We start from the raw sequence: 12,694 nt of genomic DNA on the forward strand, positions 1-12,694 counted from the left end.
AAACTGATCGATGAGTATATTAAATCTGAAATACTTCCTAAAAATCCACTAACCAAAGAGCAATTTGCTTATCAAGCAGGCAAATCAACGATAACAGCTCTTCACACTCTTGTAACAAAAATTGAAAAATCTTTCGCTACCAAAAAAATTCTTTTAGCGTCATTTCTTGATATTGAAGGCGCTTTTGATAATGCATCTTTCGTATCGATGAAGAATGCCATGAGAAATCGTGGCTTCAATGTAAGTATAATCGATTGGGTTGTGGAAATGCTATCAAACAGGGAAATATCAGCTAATCTTGGAGACACAGAAGTAAAAGTAATAGCTGTCAAAGGCTGTCCTCAAGGGGGTCCTGTCCCCTCTTTTGTGGTCTCTAGTAGTTGATGATCTCGTTAAACTGAAGCATAAAGGATTTGAAACAATCGGATTTGCGGATGATATTGTTATCATAGTCCGCGGAATGTACGATACTATCATCTCTGATAGAATGCAAAGCGCATTAAACTTCACATTATCATGGTGTAAATGCGAGGGATTGAGCAAAAATCCTACGAAAACAACAATTGTGCCATTTACTAAAAGACGCAAAGTGTCTTTCACCGATTTAAAACTAGGAGACGTAAAGTTGTCTCTATCTACAGATGTCAAGTATTTGGGCGTTACCTTAGATAAACAACTTTGTTGGAACACGCATATCGAACAACAAACAAGTCAAGCAATAAATGCTTTCTGGGTCTGTAAAAGAACCTTCGGTAAAAAATGGGGTCTTAAACCAAATATGATTTACTGGATATAGTTCAATATCCAGCAATAGTTAAACCTAGAATCACTTATGCACGGCTTATCTGGTGGCCGAAAACAAAACAAAAAATGGCTCATATTAAGTTGAACAAGTTACAAAGGCTTGCTACCATCTCCATAACAGGAGCTATGAGTAGCACTCCCTCTAAAGCCTTAGAAGCTCTACTCAATCTTCTTCCTCTACATCAATTCATCCAATTGGATGCTATGAAAAGTGCTTTGAGGCTCAAGCGATCCATGAGGTTCTTCGATGGGGATCTCGTTGGACACTTGAGTATTCTCAAAGAGTTTTCCATAAATCCCTTAATATTAATGAACGAAGACCATATGCCTAAGCGTAACTACTTCGATCACAAATTTCGTGTTCTTGATTTTATGCGTTCTGATTGGAATGCCAGAGAACCTAACTTTCGCTCAGGATCACTGGTGTTCTAAACAGACGGATCAAGACAAAATAACATGGCAGGTGCTGGTATAACAGGCCCAGGGATTAACGTTTCAGTTTCAATGGGAAAACATCCCACTGTATTTCAAGCAGAAATATATGCAATACTAGAGTGTGTATCTATCTGCATAAAAAGAAACTACAAAAATGCAAATATATGCATTTGCTCGGATAGTCAAGCAGCATTGAATGCTTTAAAATCAAAAACTCACACTTCTAAACTGGTGTGGGAATGCATAAAACTGTTGGAAAAACTTTCCTGTCGCAATATGGTCAACCTCTATTGGGTTCCTGGTCACTGCGGAATCAAAGGGAACGAAACTGCTGATCAATTGGCAAAGAAGGGGTCATCCATGCAGTTCATAGGACCCGAACCCTTTTTTGGACTATCTTCATGTGCCCTTAAAATGGAACTTAGGAATTTGGAAAAACTAAAGGTACAGTCTAACTGGAATATTACCTCGAATGCCCGGCAATCGAAACGTTTTATAGAGCCAAATGCTCTTCAATCACAAAAACTATTAAACCTTTCAAAACCCGACTTGAGCACATACACCGGTTTGATAACAGGACATTGTCTTTGTAAGTACCACCTGAAACTCATCGGTAAACTTAGGGGGCATCCATAAAGTACGTCACGCATATAGGGGGGAGGGGGGGTTGACCTAATCGTGACGATTTGTGACGTAGGGGGGAGGGGGGGTATGAAGTTATGTGACGTCACATGAAAAAAAAAATCAAATGGAAAATTTATTCGGGAAATTATAATTTAGCCTTCATTTGAAGATACAACTATTGAAGGCTTCTATAAAATTAACGTACTGATAGATTTTAAAACAAATAGTTAAATTTTTTGAATGAACACTTTTTTGAACATATATGTGTGAACAGGACTCATTTATTCTATGTAGTATGAACTCTCCATTAAGGCTTTACAGAATATGCAGTACACCGCTGAAGAACTGCTTGAGTACCGTCCTGCCTAAAAGATTTTTGCAACCGCAAATAGCAGTCGCACAAACTCCTGAAGGGTTACGGGATGCTACCAGAGACCCACGGCAATGTTTTCCCTTGATATTCGTGCTGAACTCAATCGATGAACAAAAACTCATACCGAAGTTCCACGGCTGCTTTTAAGGTTTTTCGGTATAATTTATACTGCCCCTCACTCAAAAGCTCTCTGAAGGATAGGGTTTAAGCCACTTGCGGATTAAATTTCGCATCTAAGGTAGTGTTGAATAATTACACGATTGAAGAAATACACAAAATGACAAAGTCCCTCAGAAAAGTTCTTCCAAGGCGTGTTGCTGCAAGAGGTCAGCGGGAAGTCCTGATTCTTTCAACTAAATCAGACGAATTTGAGTCGATGAATGTAAAGGGCGTAGATATGCGCTAAACATTAATCGACGGCACATCAGCGACTTCTGAAGCATATCCGATTGCAGCAATTGAAGATCATCTTCAAAATCCGTGAATCGATGACTTATGAGCTCGAAAATTTTCCTTTTTTTATTTGCTGAAATTCTTTTGATAGTTTTAAATAAAAAGGTTGGAATGAATTTTTATTTTTTTTGTTGTGAAGGGGGGGGGGATTGCCGTGACGTGACGTACTTTCTCAGGGGGGGTCACGAATGTGTGACGAAATGTGACAAGGGGGGGGAGGGGGGGTTGATTTTGGTCAAAATTTGCGTGACGTACTAAATGGATGTCGCCTTAATGAAGCTAACTGTCGCTTTTGTAATCATGAAATTGAAAGCTCCGAACATTTGTTGTGCGACTGTGTTGCACTATATCATAAACGACGTAGATATCTTGATAAGGGGCTGACTCAGCCCTGTGATATTTGGAATGCTGCTCCTAATCAGGTGTTAAATTTCATACGAAATGCATCACCTGATTGGGATAAATGCCAACAGTAGTTGAGGTGGCTCATCAAACTTTGATAGCTCACTGATACGACATGCCATAAATTAAAAGAGGACACACCACAATAGATCAAAATAATGGTCGCAGTGGTAAGTCCCCAACACGGGAAAAAAAATTCAACTCTAGTTTCAAAAAAAAATTTAAGTTCGGTTTTAAGTCCGATTTGATGTCTAATTCCAAATAAAACTTTCAGTCTGAAATACTCCAAATTTAAATCTAATTTTAAATCCATTTTAAGTCCAATTTCCAGTTCAATTTAAAGTAAATCTTCAAGCCCAAAATAGTCCAAATTCAAGTCTAATTAAATGCCATGTCAAGTCCGATTTCAAAACCATTTTCAGCTCTTATTTCCAGCCCAGTTTTATCTCTAATTTCTAATCTAATTTCAACTTTGATTTTAAATCCAGTTGCACGCTAATGCCTATAGGCTTGTTCTTAGTTTTATATTAAAACGAGCGACAGCGAGTAAGGACAGTATACACTCGCGACGTTCAAGTCCGCCGACGGACACGTCAGTTTCTTTTTTCACACCCCACCATTGTTAGTGTTTTGTTTTTGATTTTTTGTTGCGGAACTATTAACATTGTCATTATCATACCAAACATACTATTCATTTGCTAAATTAGCTGGAATGGCATATTTGGTAAACTAAGCATCTCGACGACATGACATTCTACATTATTTTTTCATTGAATCGTTCAAATCGCTTTAGGCGTCTATGGTCAGAAAGTGTATTGTTAAGCGCCTTATTTTTCTAAATTAGATTGATACGAAAATCAGTAAACCAATCAAACAAAGTTAGCACGTTAGTACATAATAGGGCGATCCACTTATTTTGGATAGTGAGTTTCGCGAGCTCTGGTTAGCACATTTACAGAAAAATCAAATGGAAATGTTCAAAATAGATGGATTATCCTACATATACTATTAACTGCGAGGGAGGGCAGAACAATACATCTTCTAAAATCGGCCATTCAGTACCTAAACATATTTGAATTTCATGGCAATTCAAAATCTTTCATCGCCATACTTGTCATATTTTTGGCAGCATAAACAACTAAATGCGAAGCAGGAAAGTAACAGGTTTAAAGACAGTTTGTAACTTTCGCTTAGTTTGGAGGAAAAAGACGATCGCTCGCTATTTGTGTGTAATCTTAAGCTGTGTTGAGAAAACAATTTTTGATACAATTTTTATGCTTTACAAAACGCTCCATAAATCCAAACAACCTCATTTTTGTTTTGACTGCCATTTGCTTTAACTGACAACAAACCGCCAGAAGCAAATTTTCTCTGCCTGACGTTTTTCACCACCACAAAGTTTGCTCATCAACTCACCCAAATAGGGGTAAAGTTAACTCTTCCCAGTCGAAGGTAATGGCGTCTATTTTGAACCATTTATGTAATCTAATCAAAATGTTTAGAAGCCGTTCTGCAATCCGCGCTGAAGACAGGCTGTAGAACGAATACGACAGTTAGTGGCGGGAAACACGAAATTCCCAAAGCCGGATCACTTCCCATTTCGCAGTGCAGGAAGTTTGTCGAACCTGCGTTTTTCCGTTCACTGTGTTTACACGACAAACGAAGGCTGACAGCGGGAGGCATGATAAAGTCAATAATGTTGACATTAAATTTTCTCCGGGCAATGAAAGTTGCTCCCTTCGACTCCTGCTCCATTCGGAACAAGGGTTTATTTTCAACCGAGCGGCTATTCCGTTGCTGTAACGCAAAGGTTGTAGACGTTCGGTCGGATGACCGACCGACCGTCCGACTAACCGACCGGATGACGTAAATCTAATGTATGAACGCTTATAGCTTCGGGTTATGAGTGCCAGTGTGCGTAGGTGTCAATATGCGGATTAGCTAGTAGTGACTATAGCAGTTTGACCTCTGTACGTTGTGTTGCAGAAGAAATTGTAAAATTTCTAAATATCTATTTTTACCGTTGCAGGAGTCTTCCGGCATTTCTAAAGTTAGATTTTTGTTTTATTATGATTGAGGATTATTTATTGACCGGCCATGAAGCCTAGATGGTAGGGGAAGGGCGGTAAAGACGGACACTGCGGGAAAGACGGACACTTGTCATATTTCATAAACAATAATTTTTTGAAGCAAATCAATGATGGGAAATGTTTCTATAGATTGAATTAACACTTTTGAGCTAAACTGCCGATTTTTAGCAGCGTAGCTGACAAATTTATAAGCAAAACAAAGAAAAAATGCGTATATACGCTAACCGATGTAATTTTGTGCGTGAAGAAAATAGCTGGTAAATCGTTAAAAAACAACATATTCATGCTAAACCGACGACATTGCGTTAGTTTGATCTTTCACTGAATATCCATTGGAAACCTAGTGAATTTTTGAATATTCAGTAAAAAGTTATTGAAGTTTGAAAAAATGGTTTCCAAGTCGGGAAAGACGGACACCCAACGGTAGGGAAAGACGGTCACACAGATTTTGAACCCATTTTGCCCAACAACGATTTAACATTGCAAATACTTACATATTATATATGTAAAAGTAACCAGAAGTCATATAACAGTTGGAATGAGCCAACTTTTAGAAACGATTAATTCGTCACCAATTAAAATATTGAAGGGAACCATTCTATTTTCTCGCTCAAAGGGGGGATCGGGAAGGGGGTTTTCCCAAACCAATTCTTTCCTAAATACATGATGAAATATGTTAATTTTTCTTAATACTGATAATTTAACGACGCGTGACACCTTTTTGCGAGTGTCCGTCTTTCCCATATCAAGTGTCCGTCTTTCCCGCCCATGCGCAGAAACTCTGATTTATACATGATGTTTATAATACTAAAAAAAGCATAAATTCTGGAAGAAATTTTCCAGCACACGTTGTAACTTTATTAGACAGAGACTTAAAGGTTCAGTTTATACGAAAATTGGGATCAATACAGTTATATTTGAGTAGATATTGAGTCTTTACCTTAAGGTGTCCGTCTTTACCGCCCTTCCCCTATATAAAACCAGAGCCATAATACATAAGCTTCTTAGGTGCTGGCAATAAATTGAAATGGTTTATTGCCATTATGTGTTTGCTCATCTGTTTTATGATACAATCAAACAAAATTTTAATTTAAGTATTGTTTTATCTATTGCTTTTTTTAAAGCAAACCAAACATAGTAGAAAAATTATAATTTTGAAAAAGTGACTGTAATTTTTCGCATATCTTAAAGAAATTATAGATAACAGTAATAATGTTCAATGATTATCCAAACAAAACTCGTCAGTTTCTTCCTGTGATCGTAGTAGAATTGGTGATCGCATCAATAAGAATAGAAAGAAAAATGGTTGAAACAGTAATGGTTTTAATAGAGAAAACTAATTTTATCTTCTACATAAAAGGATAAAAAAGGATAATAGGATCAATTATTAAAAATAGAATTCAAAGGAAGAAAAGATAATTTTTCGCAGATAAAGCCGAATTGACGAAAGAGAACTCTTCGGCCAAACAATATCACTCTCTTAAACTTCAACAAAGAATCAAGGCTAGAAGAATAGATGCAACTTAACTTCTAGCGTCGACAATGTTAACCTTGTGCTCCCCGGAGCAGCCGGGGTTGCTACCAGCCGCTGGGCAGTTATAAGACCTGTCGCAAACGGGGGTGATGATTTCCGCGCTTTGCCACAGAGATTTTTCAGCGTTTAACACTTCGCACGTTAGTTCTCGCTAGTCCTAGCGGGAAAACTGCAAACTTCGGATCGCCCTAATGGAGGTGAACCGAAAGGACTGCACATGGCGACGAACAAGTCGAGAACAGCGGCGACGACGACGACGAATATCAGTGCGAGACGATTTATAGGTTTGTTTACGAGATACTCACTACACATTCCGGCTAGACTGATGTAATGGATTTGCTACCCGAGAAGCAGGTTTGTTCTAGTCTTTTTTGTGCCGTCCTTTCTACCTTGGCTTTCTGCACTCCGAGACAACAAAGCTGATGTGACTTGTACTTCCCGATTGTGATTGGCACAGGTTTCCGCGTCCTGACTGGGAGCTGACTGTAAATGGAGAAAGACGTTTTTCTTTTGATTTGACACAGGACATACAGTAAAAAAGGCGGTAATAAATTAGTAGTTGAATATCTGAATTTTTTTGTAAGTATCAGAATCAGAAAAAGGTGAGCTAGCGTATTAGATTTTGATTTGTTTGCAGATTATTGCGTTGGCCATTGTTGCCTTTTTGGTACCTTTTTACAGTAGTATAATAAGAAAATGTGTTAGCTGACGAAGAAATAGCAAATTTTTAATCGCTCATAAGATTTTCATAAGATTCTCCTAGAAAACTTCGCCGTTCTCAACATTCTATTAATTGATACAGGTAATGAAAAATTACAATTTCCCTGCTCCAAATTTGATTTTAAGAACATCATTTTATCAGCTCTTTTGCCAGCAATTTTGACACTAGTAAAGTTTGGTAATTTCTACGTAACTTTTCTACAGTGCTGAAATAACCCAACGGCAATCGAACGCACCAGTCGCCATCGTTCTCGAGATAAGAACATCGTCTCCCCGTATGAAACGATTCTCCCTCCTTGCGCTATATTTTTATTTCCAATATTTTCCTTGTTCTTAAAGATTTCTTCCCTTCATTTGAGCGAAAGAGGAAATTCTTCGACCCTGTTCTAATTTCGACTGTGCAGCGGATTGCCATAAGAAATAAATTATGTACGACAAGATCGAAGTTAATTCGATGGCCACCGGTCGGCCATCGCCGCTGGGTGACACAGGAAAGCGGAAAATGAGAGACAGCAGGAATAACTAACTTTCGGCTGCCAATAGCCGATGACGGGCGTTGAACGGAATGCATGGAATGTCTGCCAGGGACCGGACCCGGTTGACTGGGAAAAGCCAAGGGAAGTTAGCAAAGTTACGAATGAGTGGCCCAAAAGTGGTTTGAACATTTGAACGGATGCCGGTTTTGGTTTGGCGTAAGATGCAAAAGATGAAAAAATTCACCTCAATTTTTTGTAATTGATTGCGATTTTGAATAATCAAGAATATCATAATATACAAATTCAAACAAGAGTTTGCAATTAAGTTTCGGTCGAAATTATTCGAAGAAATGGTCGAAATATGTTTAGGTGTTTATCCAAAAAGCCGGTTTAGAATTACATGATTCTGTAATATTTATTCGATTGCACTAAAAAATTAAAATACCTATTTTCCACCACATCAAGTTTAATATCCCTTTAAGTACTTATCCTACACAATTGTGAGATGACAGTTTTTACTAAAAAGAAAAAAAAACTGCAATTGCTAACAACGCTCTGGAATAAGTAATTTTTTCATAATAAAGATTTTTCGAAAAATTGCCAAAAATGGGCCGTACTTAAAGAGATATAATAGAAGATGTACCACTTCTCGCTAAACGAAGATTTATAATTAGCATTAGCGTTAGCATTGTGAGGTTGTACACATCGTAGATGGCTATATAATCGCATTATATACCTAGCTACGTCCGAACAACCGCAGGGGAAGTGGCTAGGAATGTTAGTGATAGCATCTACTTTTGAAAGTGTAGGGAACCCATACTACTTTCATATATGTTACAGGAAAATAGAGGATATCGTGTTAGTAGGGCAAGGTAAACAATAAGGATCATGAGGATTCAATAATGAAGCATGTATATATAGTACTAGCTGACCCGACAATCTTCGTATTGCTACAAATTAAACTGTGTTGTACATAAATCGTGAATCTCGGATGACCTTTGTCACAATCTCGAGTCTTGCAAGTTTCTGGGGAGTTCATGGGTGTTTTAATATACAAATTTTCCTCACAGTAAAGTAGAAAACAACTCCCCCCATCGCTCAGCCTGATAAAATAAAGCGGATAGCATTTAAATATTCGCCATCATTATGAACCATTTCGCCGAATACCATTTTGCAGAACACCAATTCTCGGTTGACCATAACGCGGAATATAGAGTTTCGCAGAATACCATTTCGCGAAAAACGTTACGCGGCATGTACCATTTCACGGAAAATCTTTTCGTAGAAAGTACCATTTCGCAGGGGTGACTCAACTGAAGGAAAGTAATAGAGGTCAGTAGATCTAGGAAAATAAATAAACCTAGATAGAGGTGATCTCTACGGGGGGCAGCTCCCACGCAGTGGCCGGTGCTTCCGACGGCAGATCGCCGGCAACAATCGCGGCCTATGGCCGACCCACGCTGAATTATCTAATGTTACTATTGATAGTTTTTGGTGGTTTTGTTATTGAGTAATGTTTTATGAGTCTAACATTTCTCGAGTTTGATTAGTTTTTGAGTTACGCAAAAGTTTCTGTTTTATTTGTATGAGAGTCCTTATCCCCCTACCACAGGGGTGAGGGGTCTCAAATCAGCATTAAAAAATTCCTGCCTCCAAAACCCCCCACATGCCAAATTTGGTTCCATTTGCTTGATTACTTCTAGAGTTATGAGGAAATTTGTATTTCATTTGTATAGGAGCCCGCCTCCCCTCCTAAAGCAGGGAGAGGTTTCAATTCACCATAGAAAACATTCTAGTCTCCAAAAACACCCACATGTCAAATTTTGTTCCATTTGCTTGATTAGTTCTCGAGTTATGAGGAAATTTGTATTTCATTTGTATAGGAGCCCTTCCCCCCTCTCCTAAAGTGGGGAGAAGTTTCAATTCACCATAGAAAAAATGCCTCCAAAAACACCCACATGCCAAATTTTGTTCCATTTGCTTGATTAGTTCTCGCGTTATGCAGAAATTTGTGTTTCATTTGTATGGGAGCCCCCCCTCTTAGTGGGGGAAGGGGTCTTTTGCCATCGAGAGAACCTTCCCTAGCCCCAAAAACCTCTACATGCAAATTTTCACACCGATCGGTTCAGTAGTTTTCGATTCTATAAGGAACATACGGACAGACAGAGAGAAATAATGAGTATAAATGGGAAAAAATGGAACAATCTCATCAGCAATCCATCGAGTGAAATATAATTGCGTCATTTGAATTTCCATCAGTTCATCTAATATTAAATGATTTAATTTTTCGTTCTGATATCCATCTGCATTATTTAAACTGGTTACGACCAAAGCTTTCATTGCTCAGTAGGAAGTACTTGATAAGCTAAAACGAAACAAATAATTAAAATAACATATTGGGCTTACCTGCTACCAAGTCCTTGTGGTTCAACCATCTGCCCAAAATCTTAGTTTTGAGATCAAGCATCTGGGAACCACGCGGCATTGCACCTCCTAGCTTAGCTACTCAACAGAGTATTACCGTGTAAGACCGCGTGGAGGCGCTAGGTAGGAGCTTGGGCAGGCAAAAGCTATGTTGGTCGCTTTCTCGTTTGCCCGTTTGCCTAATTTTTAGATTTCACATCTGAATAATTTGCGAACGACTGGGCCTAAGAAACAGTTTTTATAAGAATTTAGTTCAAAGTGATGCGTATAGAATTTGACTCTGTCAGTTTTATAAAAAATACAAATTCAAATACAAATCAAAAATAATCTTTGAGCTGAAAATGTCCATACCAAATGACATATAAGATGATATAACAAAGGTTCCTTTCACCACTAGGTGGATTAAATCGGGTTTTAGTCCAAAATTTGAATTAACGTGCTCTTTTTTTAAGACCGACATTTTTATGTCCCCCCAATAGTAGACATAAAACGAGATTTGAGAGTATATAAAAGTAAACGTGAGTATTTATGTATGTTTTGCCATAGTTCTGGAAATTCCGGAACATTCTCCACCAAACGTCAACGTTATTGGCGGCCATAACTCTAAAGGATTAACCCAGGGGGGATCTATCGGTAAGGAATTGTGAAACTCACATGTGAAGGGGCAGGCAGGTGACCATTATTTTCAATGCCGCTCTTGCTACTTTTTTTCTCACCGATTTGCTGCTCTTGCCTGCATATGTAGCTTCCGAAAAGTTTCTTAGTTTGTTTTATTTACGCTAAAAATCAGTTAAAATTGCATTATCGGGATCAAAACAATACAAACGACAATTGCGCTGCGTGTTTGGGTTTGAGTTTCTGTCAACTGCAGCAGACAAAAATAGAGTTGCGAGTCCCCTGGCTTGAAATCAATCACACGTCGTTTGGTCCATGACAGTACAAACGTCATGGACCAAACACCATCTGCGGTAACGCACACATGTATGGGATTTGACAGCAATAGATCCCCCCTGGATTAACCAATATGTATGATACAATTTTGACAGTTCATGGAGACCATTTTTTGGTCATGTCATTGACATATAAATGTATTTGTCGTTAGCCAATGTCGATAACAAAAATATTGTCACTATTAAAAGAACAAATAATACGATCGTCTTGGCGCACCATCGAAGCAATCGTTGTGCGTCAAATAATTGAGTAATTTGTTAAGTATCCACCTTTATGCAACCCTGAGAGAGAGAGAGGAGCCAGCTGGGATTGTTTTTGTGCATCGAACTGTCAGTGAAAACCGGGCATGAACTGTCACTGTGAACCGGGTAGCTTTATTGAATAAAACAGGGGAAGTATTTGGTTACGATGAAATTTCAAACCCCTTGCAAACCCGAGCATGCTGATTTGATTTCAATGGTACCGTTTGAATTTTCTACATGAAAAATAGGAAGAGGAAAACAACGAAAACAATCAATCTGTCACTGAGCTGGCTCCTCTCTCTCAGATGCAACCTAAATACTTCTTTTTCTTCTGTCTTTTTGCTTCGACGTCTTGGCGAATTGGAAATTATTGGAATAGATCCTCCTAGTGAGGTTTGCCCAGGAACTTATCGCAGCTATAAAACGCTGGTAGGATTGGCAGTCTTCGACAACGTCATTCACAAAAGAGCCTTCTTCGGAAAATTGACGTGGGAGATATAATTGACGTCATCGCTTACCTTCTTGCTAGGGAACGTAAAATACCGGGTCCTCTGCCAGTCGTGGCCGTTCAACGTCAAGTCGACGAATTAAGTACGCATAACGTATGCATAACGTACTCGCGCATGTATTTTTATGAATTTCACAGCAGCGTACGATACAGTTGATCGCGAATTTCTCCTATTCTCGCCTGATTTTTGAATAGGTTCTAACTGCAAATGAGATATTCTCTTTAGGTCTCCTCTGTTACAGCTGCATAAACGCATTTCAATGCAATTTTTCTTAACGATTAGCTAGCATATGACACCAGCAATCATATCGTGTGTAAAAGATGCCGTCAAGTGTATTGGCAGCGTCATGATAGACGTAAGAGAGGAGACACGAAGAGAATCTCTCATTTGCAGTTATGATCTATTCAAAAATCATGCCAGAATTCACGATAATAGACTCCCAGCTAATCAAAGCTACCTGGAACGAGTGATGTGCCACGTGAGTATTTTTCAGGCGCTCTCTTGAGTCCCTTCAAGTTGTAGCGAGGGTTACGGTGGGTACCTTCAAGTCGTACCGAGGTGCGAGACGGACTGTCTAGTATGTTATTTAACACCATTCGAACTCGAGAGAGAAAGAAAGAGAGCGCGCGAAATAGAGCGTTGTAAAAAAGCAATTTT

The 12,694-nt window shown here is 38.7% G+C and overlaps 1 protein-coding gene across 1 annotated transcript in view; it reads left to right on the top strand.

Moving 5' to 3' along the window:
- LOC128740303 (lachesin-like) overlaps positions 1 to 12,694 on the top strand; it is a 161,032-nt gene that overhangs the window by 83,812 nt on the left and 64,526 nt on the right. The window lies entirely within an intron of this gene.

The sequence above is a fragment of the Sabethes cyaneus genome, chromosome 3 (assembly GCF_943734655.1).
Source record: "Sabethes cyaneus chromosome 3, idSabCyanKW18_F2, whole genome shotgun sequence".
Classification (NCBI taxonomy): Eukaryota; Metazoa; Arthropoda; class Insecta; order Diptera; family Culicidae; genus Sabethes; species Sabethes cyaneus.